General features: G+C 57.0%; 1 protein-coding gene across 9 annotated transcripts in view; it reads right to left on the reverse strand.

Moving 5' to 3' along the window:
* Positions 1–12,208, reverse strand: part of ZMIZ1 (zinc finger MIZ-type containing 1) — a 263,905-nt gene that overhangs the window by 140,741 nt on the left and 110,956 nt on the right. For 5 of the 9 annotated variants that reach the window (XM_073019022.1, XM_007962826.3, XM_038008999.2 and 2 more), the window contains one exon: positions 8,425–8,505. The exons of 2 other annotated variants lie outside the window; for them this stretch is intronic. The gene's annotated coding sequence lies outside the window, so the exon portion shown is untranslated. The remainder of the gene's footprint in view (positions 1–8,424; positions 8,506–12,208) is intronic. 2 more of the 9 variants (XM_007962828.3, XM_007962825.3) reach the window with 1 other exon arrangement.

A 12,208-nucleotide genomic window follows, 5' to 3' on the forward strand; every position in this document is an offset into this window, starting at 1 on the left:
GCTGCAGGACTGCCCCCACCCACTCTGGCCTCTGCCCTACCTCCCAGTAGGCACCAGTTAGTGATCCAGCTCAGCTTACAGAAAAGATCTCAGACCTGAGTGGACTCCGCTAATGCCTGCGGAGTTAGGGCTTCCTGGAAGGCAAGGGAATAGACAATCAACAGCATGTGACACCCAGGGAACAGATTCTCTATCCCTAGGGCTCTGAGGCTGGCAGAAGGCTGCTGAGCCAAATGCTCTGTGGCTAGAAGGAATGGGGCGGAAACCCACAGATCTGCCCCAGGGAGCCTGGTAGAGGGGACATCAGGGAATGTCTGTCTGATTGTCATGAGGTTTTAAGGGCAGGAAGATCCCTGCCAGGTCATCTAAACCCCTGGTTTATCAGTGTGAAAACTGAGCCACAGAGAGGAACTGGCTCAAGTCTCTAGGCCAGCTCCCCTTTGCGGGCGCCAGTGTGTCCCAGATTGGCCAGATCACAGGTATTTTCTGGGGACATCTGTTAAAAAATCAGAGTCCTAGGCCCAACTCCAGATCTATAGAATCAGACTCCAGGAGAGGGGCCTGGTGATCTGCATTTACACAGGTGTCCCAGGTGGCCTGGGTGTGCTAGCATGCCTGGGAAGCACTACGTCTCCATCTCAAAGTATCCTCCTGGAAGTTCCCACTTGAAAGCTCAAGAGAGGACCTGGGGGTCCATTGTCTCTGGAGAGAGAAGTGTCTGGGTCCAGAGCTAACAAACGCCAACTTCAAACACATGCTCCTGTTTGAGGGTTGGGAGGTATCTCCCCAAGGGCATTGGTCTGCTGCTAACAGAGAGGACTGGTGCTGTGTAGCTATTGCTGCATTTTATCCTGCCAGGTGGGTGCACTGCACCCCTTTACAGATGAGGAAACAGGTGAGCTGAGGATGCAAGTAACTTGTCCAGACTCAGACCTGGCTGATAGGTGGCAGAACAGAGATTTGAACCCAGAACTGTCTGTGCCTGAAACCCACACACTTTGACCACACGCCACACTTTATCCTCTATAACACTGAATTTACATGAGCAAAACTGTGTGGTGACTTCTCCAGCAATGGAGGTGTCTGGGCAGCAGCTGGGGGAGTCAATACCAGGCATGAGATGATCTTTTTCAGCTCTTCTGGAGCTGTGGCTGCAGACAGGCTAAGCTGGCTACAGGTTGCATGGATGTCTGCTGCATTTCTTCCACACACAGATAAAAATGCTCTAGATTATTTACAGGTTCTAGTACATCAAAGTCCTCCTGGCTCAATCTTTGGCCATGCTGGAGCTGCCAGGCAGGAGGCAGCTGGGAACTCCTACCTGAGAGGGAATTGCTGGGGGCAGAGGCAATGAAGCACAGAGGGCTGGCACCCCAGATAGTGACAAGGGCAGGGGTGGGGGGCTGTGACGGGAAGTCTGGGTGAGGCCAGGCCCCAGAGAGAACAGGCAGGGGCTACCGGCGAGGGGCGAGGGCCGTCTCATGCCAGCCCGTCCCACCAACCTGAGGGTGGGCCAGATGGAGGTAGCACCACTAGAGCAATCCACAGAAGTTACGAAGCAGAGATGTTTCCCTGGGCTCCAACAGAGGTCCCTAAAGATGCCTCAGGGGAGCAGTGGAGGGTCCCAGAACAGCCATGAGGCAAGATGTGCTTGCTGTTTCCCAAACTGGAGCTGAAGAAGGGTGAGAAGCACTTACTGGGGGAGGCAGATGTGGGCAAAAAGCTTCCAAAGGCTCAGCGACCATACATTTCCTGCTCTCCATTAACCAATCAGCTCCCTGGGGGCTCTAGAAGGTTCTCTGGGGCCCAGCAGTCAGGGTGGACGGACACCTGCGGGGGTCACACTGAGGTCCCTGCCTCTTCCCTCCTCCTGCACTGGCCACAGCCCAGAGCTGAGACATCAGTCAAGCAGACCTGATATCCAGGGAGCAGGGCTGAGAGCGTGACCGTGAGTCACACAGCTCACAGCATTATTTCTCGTAAAGTCCGCACACGGCCTCCGAATCCTCCTTAACACGGCCCATAGGCACATTAACAACCGGGATGCTAGACTACACCTTGTTGCTGTGCCTGGAGGAAGCTAAGGGTGCACAAGCTGGGTGCCTGTGGCTTCCTGCTGCCCTTCTGCACACGACTGTGCTAGGGACATGGTTCACAGCCTGCCCTGAGCTTTCAAGGAGTATACGGTCTGGTGTGGAAACAGCAGATGGCTGGCTTGGAGGAGCAGAGACAAGGAAAGGCCACGGGGTGCTGGTGTGCAGATGAAGGAGGGAATGGGCTGGGGAAAGAAAGCGTGGCTGTTGGCTCAGTACACTCAAACTCTGCAGCCCTTGCTGGTGGGAGGAGGTAGGCCCCTGGGGGAGCTCTGCTTTGGATAGTGGCACCAGCCCTGTCTGCAGAGGAGGGAGACGAGCACCTGAACCTTCCGTGACTCCCTGCCACACTGCCTGAGCACAGGCAAACAAGAGGTAGATTGTAAATGAAGCGTACAGCCAAGTGCAGCCGGAGGGGGCTTGTGGGTAACAAAGAGGAAAATCGGCTCCAGAGGACAGAGGGCTCTGGAGGGGCTGTGCCAGCCTGACTCCTAAGAAACACCCCACTTTGGGAGAACCCTCTAGGCCAGCAGGGGCAGGGCCAGGCTCTGGGGGGTAAATCCCCTCTTCTCCCTCCTGGCCTTGGAGCCATCCCTGCCGCAGGCATCCTCCACTCACTGGAGACCTGGGCTGGTTAACAGAACACAGCCTTTGGGCACCTTTGAGATTCAGACTCTGCTGGCTGATGTGGGAGGGGCTGGAGGGCAGAGGTGACCTTTCCTGGGAGGAGCCAGGGCTCTCACCCTCCTAGCTCCGTCTAGGGTGTATGTTCACTGTCAGGAAGCTAGGAGGGATAAAGGGCAGAACTGGCCAATATGTGGCCCAGCCTGTGACAGCTGCTTGGTCTGGGGCTGTTCGGGCATTAAGTGCAGGGCAGTCTTAAGCACTGAAATCTACTGTGTGGGGGGCGGGGGGAATGAAATCGCTCACATCGCCTTTCCTCTATTCATTTCAGGTTCAGCCGCCTGGGTTCTAGCCATGGTCCTGCCTGCCTCGATCTGTCTTTAGGACAAGTGCCCTGTGCCTCGGTTCCTTATTTTGTCCTGCAGGACAGCGGTGGCCTTGCCTACAGAGACAGCATGTGCTCTGCAAACTCACCTGCAGGATTTCCTTCCTCAGGCTTCAGTTTCTTCACCTGCAAGGTGAGGAAACAGGACTCTCCTCTCCAAGCATGCGCCGTGCAATACAGCTAACAGTGGAGACTGCAATGACTGGATTTCAAAGACTTAGTATGATGAAGAATGTAAAACATCTGCCCTGTGAATCCAATGTATTACCATCCCAATATGTAATCAATGAAAAATGAAAAACAGCCTGGTGGGCAGTCTGATGCACACTTTAAATGGCATGAAGAGTGTTGAGGGAAGGCTCTGGATTTAGGAGGCCTGTCCAGGGAAGGCTATTGGGACCTCCAGGAGGTGCAGGTGTGGCCTGAGGAGGGCTTCCCAGGATGGAGCCACGCGGTAGCCCACAGAAACTCAGGCCGGAACACAGAGTGGGAAGGTGTGATGAAGAACAGGGGCGGGGGGCGGTGCGGTGGAGCTGTAGCCCAGGGCGCTGGCAGAAGGCTAGCGTGTGATGTGGCTGTGAAAGGAGGCTGAGGCCAGATGGTGGCGACTTCGAATGCCAGGCTGAGTCGCCTGGGCACGCAGCAGGCACTTCCAGGAAGACTGGCTGACCAGGGCTGGGGACCGAGGGAGGTTCCTGAGGGCATCCAGGTGAGTGGTGGGGTCTCTGCACCTCACAGGCCACTGAGACCCTCTGGGCCTACACCCTCCAGCTTCCTCTCCCTTCAGGAGAGGACAATTTATTTATTCATGAGCATACAAATGCTCCCACCAGGCAGCCAGCTCCTGTACACCTCACTTCTAATTATAGCAGGAATTTCATTAATGCTGGAGGGAGATGCCAGGTTTCCAACCACCCCTTGTTAGTGGGCACAGGCCGCCTCTCGTTCTCTTGCTCCAGCTGGTGGCCAGCGACCCACATGCCCAGGACGGTACAGGGCAGCTGCAGGGTGGGCTAGCAGCCTGCACTCCTGAGCCAGGAGGTAGCTGGCACAGCAGGGCCATGGGGAAGGGATGGCACCTGCCCCCACCACCTGGCCACACACGGAGTGCAGCCTCCAGCAGCTGGGAATGTGGGGCTGTCTCAGACCCACCAAAGAGCAGGGTGGGAGGAAGTGGCATGTTGGCTGGAGCCAGATTTAGGCAAAGGCAGCAGGTAGGGAGGCCTCTGTTGTGCAGAGCCCTGGGGATGACAAGAAGCAGTGATGCGGTGGCACGGTGCAGCCGTGCTGCTGGGAGGCCTGCTAAGGAGTGGCCCTGAGAAGGAGAGCAGAGGTGAGGAGGTGCAGGGACTCTGGGATACGCTTCAGGGACAGGGAGGCGTGCTGTGGAGGAGGCAGCGTCTGGGAAGCTGGGCAGGAGAGAGCTACAGGGAGAGATGAGGACAGATAGCCACAGGGAGACGGGACAGAGACACGCAGAGACGGACCCAGTGCCCCACCCTGCAGGGAGAGCCCAGACACACAGACACACACACACACACACACAGCTGAGCTGGAGCTTGGAGGCCAAGGCTGGAAGAAGTAAAGAAACGACTAGTGCCAAGTTAGGCTTGGCTGCTCACAGAGGACCCCCCTAGCAGACCAGGTCCGCCTAGGGGAAGCTGGTTGGGCCCACCCAGAGACTTCAGGCTAGAGGCTCAGGGTGTAAATCTGTGGCAGGAGGCATGGCCGCCAAATCCATGCCCCCCGGTGACCATGGGGAGCTGTCAGGACCTCCAGCTGTGGGAGGGCAGGTCAGAACACTCGGGCCTGAATGCTTGCCCCCCACACTGCCCCTCAGTCCACTCCACTGTGGTCCGGGCCGCCCAGGCCAGTCTGAATGTGGAGCCAGTGTGCACATGGACGTCCTGACACACACGGGAGGGAGGGATCTCCCCTTTCCTTGAATACTCATGAATAGTCACACGTCGTGCTAAACAATCACACCCATACACAGGTGCACACTAGTACACACGCACTTACACACAAGCACACGTCACACACCCTCCTCCTTCCCTCTGGAAGCTCTGAGCCTCCCAGAGCCACTACTCAGGCTAGGGTTCACTATCATCCTGGGTCTCTGGGCAAGGAACCCCGGTCCCACATTAGGGCCAGAATGAGAGAAGCTGATAAGAGGAAACTGGCTTTGTCAGGCCCAGCTCAGGCTCCCAAACTGAGCTCACCCGGGCAGGGGAGTTCACATTCCCCTGGAGAACACACTCCCCATCTGCTGCCCTCTCCTGAAGGATCGTGGCCCAAATACCAGAAAGGGAAAGGGAGCTCCTGAGGTGACACCAGACAGACCAGCATATAAGACCTAGGTCTGAGGCCCCCACCTCCAGACAAGGGCTTTCTATTCCTCCCCGTCCCCCTACCCAACCCACAGCCTGTTAGACACCCCCTGATGTAAGGAGTATGGCTCTTTCCCTCAACCCTGCTCAGTGCCCCTATGTCCATGCAATGGGGCCAGTCAGGGAGAGCAGGCACTGATGCTTCAGCACCTGTATCCTCGTCCAGTCCCCCCTGGGACCTTTGGGAAGGGGCTCTGAAGGGAACAGACTTCCTCCCCACCCGTGCAGCCTCCCCAGTAACCATTCTGGAGAGCCTCATGCTCTCTCCCAGCCTTAGGGATGCTCCAAGCCCCAAAATCCACTGTCTAAGTGGCCCATACAGCCCAACCCCAGCTTGCACACAGTTTAGTGACAAAGAACTCACCACCTCTGCAGGAGGCAGCTTTTTAACATAAAATCTCCAGATAGCTCAGACTCTTGGAAAGTTGAACTGAAAGATGCCACAGAGATAGCACGGTTACCACTAAAGGGCCCAAGGTCTCCTGGCTGGAGTTCACCAAGCAAGACTGTCCTTTCATCATTAGCCCGGAAAGTGACAGAACTGGCCCCTCACCCTGACTGTCACGCTCCAAATTATAACAGAGCTACAGTCACAAGATCCTGTAGCCAGTACCACCTGCTTCACTCAAGACAGCTAGCTAGGGCCCACAACACTCACTCACTCACTCACTCACTCATTCACTCACTCACTCACTCAATTAGCAGAGTATCAATGGGGCCACTGCTCTGTGCCAGGGACTAAGACATGGTAGTGAAATAAGGGTTCATTCAATGTTTAGTTTAACAGCTGCCCTTCACCCATTTTACAGGTGGCAAAGCTGAGTCCAGGGAAAGGCAGCAACTTCTCAAAGCCATACAGGGAGCCAATGGTCAAGAGCGGAGCCCCACGCTGCCGCTGTTGGCGCTGACAGTGGGCCAGCCTGGGAAGCAGGAGAGAAGGCCGCACTTCCGCCGTCTCCACCCCCGGCCGTTTCTAGGACACCAAGGTATTGATTACCACCCTCGCCTTGGAGTGGTTTTCTTTTCTTTCCTTTTTCCACCAAGGCTTTCTGTTCCTCATTTTTTTTTTTTTTTCTTTTTCAAAGAATCAACTCGAAGCCGCTCCTATGATTAATTACCAGCTGCCTAATGCTCCGCCACTGGCAATTTCTGGAAAAGGAATGAATTACCTTGAAAAACATCCGAAAAGAGAACCCACCGTGAAGGAGAATTTCAAAGGTTACCAGACAATTAGCAGAGGGTTCCCCTAGCCTTATCGAGTTGCAGGCAGGCCCCATCGGGGAGGGGCAGGCCACCAGCCTGGGGGCCACCCTCTGGCTCCAGAAAGCAGCGGGCTTGGCAGGCTGGACAAGGGCTGCAGGGCTTTCCCCAAGCAGCTCCCACGCTTGTCCTGGGGCACCGCCCCTGGTCTCCAAGGCCTTGTGCACTGGTTAATCCTGACGGACCTCGGTTCAAATCCCCACTCCAGCACTGACGGCTCTGTGGGTTTCCTAACCACGCCGAGCCTCTGGAGAATGAATTAGACAAACCTCCCTGTGGGATTCTTGTGGGGAGAAACAGGTATTAAAGGAGCATAGCTCCTGGCACACACACAGCAGATGCTCCTGAGGCAGTAACATTTAAAAATATTCATGGCTTCTAAGCATCCTCACAGCAGCCCTGTCAGCAATGTCAGTATAATCAGCCTCATTTTCAGATGAGAAAGCTGGCTCTCACACAAGGGAAGGGACTGGCCCAAGGTCACGCAGCGGATCAGCAGACAGCCGAGATTTCCTGCAGCGGGAAGGGAGACGGAGCCTGGCTCCCCAGTGTCGGAGCCTGACTGAGGCTCGCCCGGCCTGCCCCAGGCCCCTGGCAGTGCTAAGCTCCAGGAGGGACTGAGGGCAGTAGGGGATGTTAGGAGACAGCCCCACACCAGGGTGAAGACTCCCCTCTCCTGGGCTGCCTGAGCACCACAACGCCTTGGGACAAAGGGCTCTGGCCCAAGTGAGGATTTTTGTGAAGCCTCTCATCTCTAGGTTGAGAGTTGCCAAGGAAACAGGGATTACACAGGTCACCCTCCAGCACAGGGCCACGGGAGATCACCCTGAAATGCCACCCCATGATGAGAAATGCTGGGGCACGGTCCAGAGCTGAGCTCAACCTCAGGACCTGCTGGCCCCAGCTGCTCTCAGTTGCTCCTCAAGGAGCCCTGCCCCGCTTATCAGGCCAGGGGTTCAGTTCGTGTCCATCCTGGCACTGATGGGTCCTCAGGGGGAGCAGGGTGGTGGAAACTGAGGTGTGTGGAGAGAAAGGTGGGTTCCAGCACCCTTGAGGAAAAGGACTGACATGTCCCCAGTCCTTGCTGTGTGCCAGGTGTGCAGTCTCCTCACCGCGACAGTGGGGCAGGCGCCGACATCTCATTCCCATTTGATAGATGGGTTAACAGAGGCACAGAGTAACCATGTGTGCCAATCAGGATTTGAACCCAGGTGGTCTGATCCCAGAGCCCAGTGTGTATCCACCTCAGTGTTTGTGAGAGTGGGTAGAAGGGGTGGTAGCCCTGCACCCATTTCAGCCCAAATATTCCTGCTCACCCAGGCCTCCTTTCGTGGGGCTGCCCCTACCCCACAGGGTTTAGAGCGGTACACACAGGGCTCCTGTGCCAAGACCAGGTAGCCAGACCTGCCCCTCTCCCGGGGCAGACCTCCAGCCCCCAACCCTAGCAGCTGCTCTAGAGAAATGCCAGGCCAAGAGGTCCCTGGGTGCCAGGTAGAGGGACGACCCATTTGGGGCATGATGAGGTTCCAGTAAAGGTGACTTGTACCCACTCCTGCCCATCAGGGCTGAGGCCCGAGTCAAAGGTCCAGCATGCTAGGGCCAGCACCTGCCCTCATCAGGACTTGCCTGCTTCCGACCCAGCCACCTCCCGCCAGCCCAGTGGCACACCTACCTCAGTGATCTGCAAATCACCAGTGGCCCACGCGCCGGTCAGCAGCTCGCGGCCCCTCCACCTCACTCCAGCTCCATCCTGCTGCAATAAGAGCAGGTCGTCAGTGGGTCTACCCACAGCAGAGGCCCGGGCACTGACCATGAGGCCACTGCCCAGTGCCACCGTATCATCCCCATCTGACAAAGGAGGACTCTGAAGGGACATGATGGGGTGCCCTGGCATAAACAAGCCCCTGACTCCCCACACCTGCCAGTTACTGGTTATGTGATTACGGATATGCTCTCAGACTCTCTGGGGTTCAGTTTCCTCATGTGTCAAAGTGGGGTCAAAATATGTCTCCAGGTCACTGGGAGAATCCAAAGAGACGTGATGACAAAGGCACTTGGCATTCACCCATTTATTCAACAAACATTCAGCAAGCATGCCGATGTGATAGTGATCCCTAGCCTTGCAGAGACTCAGATGAGAGCAAAGAATCAAATAATACAAAAGTAATAGCAGTGCTTGCCAGAAACAAACGATGAGTCCAGGGTCCACAGAGCAGAGACTCAAGGTCCCAGGTAGCCTCTCTGGGGAAGTGAAGTTGAGCAACAAGCCAGGGAGAGGCAGGCCAAGATGCGGCAAATAGCGTTCTAGGCAGAGGGAACAGCATATGCGAAGACTCCAAGATGGAGAAAAGTGACTGGCCCAGTGGAGGACTTGGGGTCTGTGGTGTAGCAGATGCACTGAGCAAGGTAGAGGGTGGTGTGAGTGGGGACCACGGGCCAGGGACAGTAAGAGAGAGAATGGGCAGGAGCCACAGCAGCATCTGGGCAGCTGAGGGACGTGACCCTAGTTCTAGTTCAGAAAGCCCCCATGGCTGTGAAGGGAGAAGGGCTTGGAGAGATAGGAGGAGGCAGAAGAGCAGTGGGGACGCTGCTCCAGAGTCCAGGCCAGAGACAGTGGTGCCCGGGGCAGAGACGGCAGCACGCAGAAGTGCAGGGCCTGCTGGTGCACTGGGCATGCAGGTACACGACCATGCTTGTTGGGTGGCGCTCGGCTGGCCCACCTCCTCAACGGCCCACCAACACGCCCCCCACTGCCCACAGAGTCCCGAGGGCAGGAGGGAAGATGAGACCCGAGGGCAGGAGGGAAGATGAGACCCAGAGGTCTGGTCGGTGGGCTTCTCTGGGGTCTCAGCTGGAGGCTGGGATGTGCATATCCCTGAATTCAGGCTCTGGCTGTGAAAGTGTCCCGATGCGTGGCCGTGAACAATCACTGTGCCTCTCTGCACCGGAGTGTCCACCTCTAAAAACCTGGAAACCTGACTGCAGGGCCGAGCTCCTCTCAGAACAAGGCCCGTGGCTCACAGCAGGGGAGGTGGTGCCCACATCACATGAAGCATAGGCCTCCATACACGCCAAGGGGCTGGGTAAGGGCCTTACTCTGGGCTCCACCTCACTGTGCACAGGCAGGGGCTCCCAGGGAGAAATGGTGCCCAGGGCCTCGGTAAGAGGTAAAGAGGCCTGGTGATCGAGAGGCAGGCTCAGTAATCACAAGGATCTGCTTCAAAGCTTGGCTTTGCCCTAGTACCAAGTGTGTGACTTGGACATGTTTCTAAAGCCTCCCTCTGCCTCGGTTTCCTCAACTGTGGTAGGGGATATAGAAACAACGACAAGGCCTCCCTCAAAGAGCTGTGCAGACTGTGTAACGCAGTGCATGTGAGGGCCGGACACCAGTGGCTCTCCACACACGTCAGCTGATGCATGGATGACCCTGTGGGGGCCGGTGCTGGGCTCCATGAGTGCTGGAACCCTACACCCCAAGATCCTGGAGCCAGGCCCAGCGTCCCCACCCCAGCCATGGGGAGAGGAAGTGGCTCTACATCCTGACCTTCTGGTTCTGGCAGCCCCCAAATTCTGCTTACCTTGGAAATACAAACGGTTTTGGGGTTCATTGACCCCAATACTTCCCTTTCACTCAGGAGGAAACTGAGGCCCAGAGACAGGCAGTGTTTGCCCTCATATGGGGTCATGCAGTGAGTCAGTGACTGGGGCAAAACTGGAGTCAGTCTCCTGCCTCCCCACCGCCCACAGCTAGGCCTTTTCCAAAGGCAAGCTGGCCAGCAGAGCCGCTGACAGAGAGAAAATAATTATCTTGGCAGCTGAGACGGAAGCCAGAGCCGAAAAGCCCTCGCTCCCCAGTGAGCATCGGCCAGGCCCCGAGAAACAGCGTCGGGCCATCAGCCTCTCAGGGGTGCTCGGCTCACGGTTCATGCACGTACCTCACTGCCGCAGCCACCCCAGTCACCCCAGCCCCTTGGTGTTGGGCTTGTGCAAAGGGCAAACTGAGATCAGAGAGGGGAAGGGACCCAGCCAGGGTCACACAGCTATAAGTGGGGGTGCTAGAATTTGAACTCAGGCCCTGGTTGGGGGACAGTGAGCCTGCGTTGGACCACCCCGCTGGGAAAGAGAGAGGGAGTAGGAGGGCGCCCTGTATTGAGTCCATATTGTGGACTGTGCCCTGGATATTTCCTTTAGCCCTCAGTGAAACGCTGTGAGGTAGACACTGACATCCCTGATATCCACATGAGGCCAAGAGGTTCTATAACCTCCTGAGGTCGCACAGCTAATAAGGAGCTCACAGGAACACAGCCGGGATGTGAGTAAGCAACCCATGCCCACTCAGTCTGCCCGCTTCGCGGCAACCAGCCTGAGAGCCTGAACCCTGCCCAGCCCTGGGAGCTGCTCAGCAGCCCTGCTCAGGGCCAGACGGCGCTGGGCACCCCTCATGCTGGGAAAGGGGGACTCAGGAACCAGGAGCCTGTGCCATGCTGTGCACACCCACCCTGCTGGTGCCTTAGCCGAGGCTCACAGCCTGTGTGGACTTGGCCTCCTGGGGAGTTCAGGGAGAAGAGAGGGCAGGAGATGAGGTGTAGCCCCGTTTGCTCCCAGCCTGGTCAGACGGCAAGGATAAACCACGAAGGGCTGGAGGGGAGCGCTCTTTTCTGTAAAGGCCTTGGTGTCACGGAGTGGGTGCAGCCTGAGCCTCAAGGCCAGTGGAGGCTCACCTAATTTCCCCATGAGGTAGGGACCCCAATGCCCAGATAGCTCTCCCAGGCCCCCTCAGCACAGCACCTCTCACTTCTGGGGGGTGTGAGATCCTGACCACAGGGCAGTTTCTCATTTCCAGAACAGAAAGGGCAGCGTGCAGACAGCAGCCTGAAACACCCTTCACTCTCACAGTGCATCTGAAGCTCCTGGGGGAGGGGAGACCAGGACCCACTCCTGCTTGGCACAACATGACACTGAGAAGGATGGGGCTGCCAGAGGTATCCAGCTGGAAAGTGACAAGGCTGAGTCTCAGACAAGGCAGATGTCACCTGGGGGTAGGGACTGTCCTGGGACCAAGAGGGGTTCCCCCCATCATATCTATCTTCCCAGCCCCACCTTCTCCAGGGATCCCTGGAAGGACCTGGGTATGGGCTGGGGTGGAGGCACTTGGTCAAGCTGACCCAGGGCTGAGTCTGACCCAGAGAGATGCAGGGTCGGTCAATCCAGGATTCCTGGAGGGCAGAGGTGCCCAAAATGTGGGGTATCCAGGACCAGGGGTGGCTCTAGGCCTGCGGCTAAGTAGCCAGTTGGTCTCTACAGCTGCTAAGGCTTGGGAGTCCACAGTTGGGGCTGAAGCCCCTGGCCTCAAGGGTTAGGGCAAGAGTGGGTAGAGCTCGGTTTGAACACTTGCTGGGGGACCTTCAGCAAGTCACTAGGCTTCCTTAAGCCCCCAGCTCCTCCCTAAGCAGGGG

Source organism: Chlorocebus sabaeus, chromosome 9 (assembly GCF_047675955.1).
Source record: "Chlorocebus sabaeus isolate Y175 chromosome 9, mChlSab1.0.hap1, whole genome shotgun sequence".
NCBI lineage: Eukaryota > Metazoa > Chordata > Mammalia > Primates > Cercopithecidae > Chlorocebus > Chlorocebus sabaeus.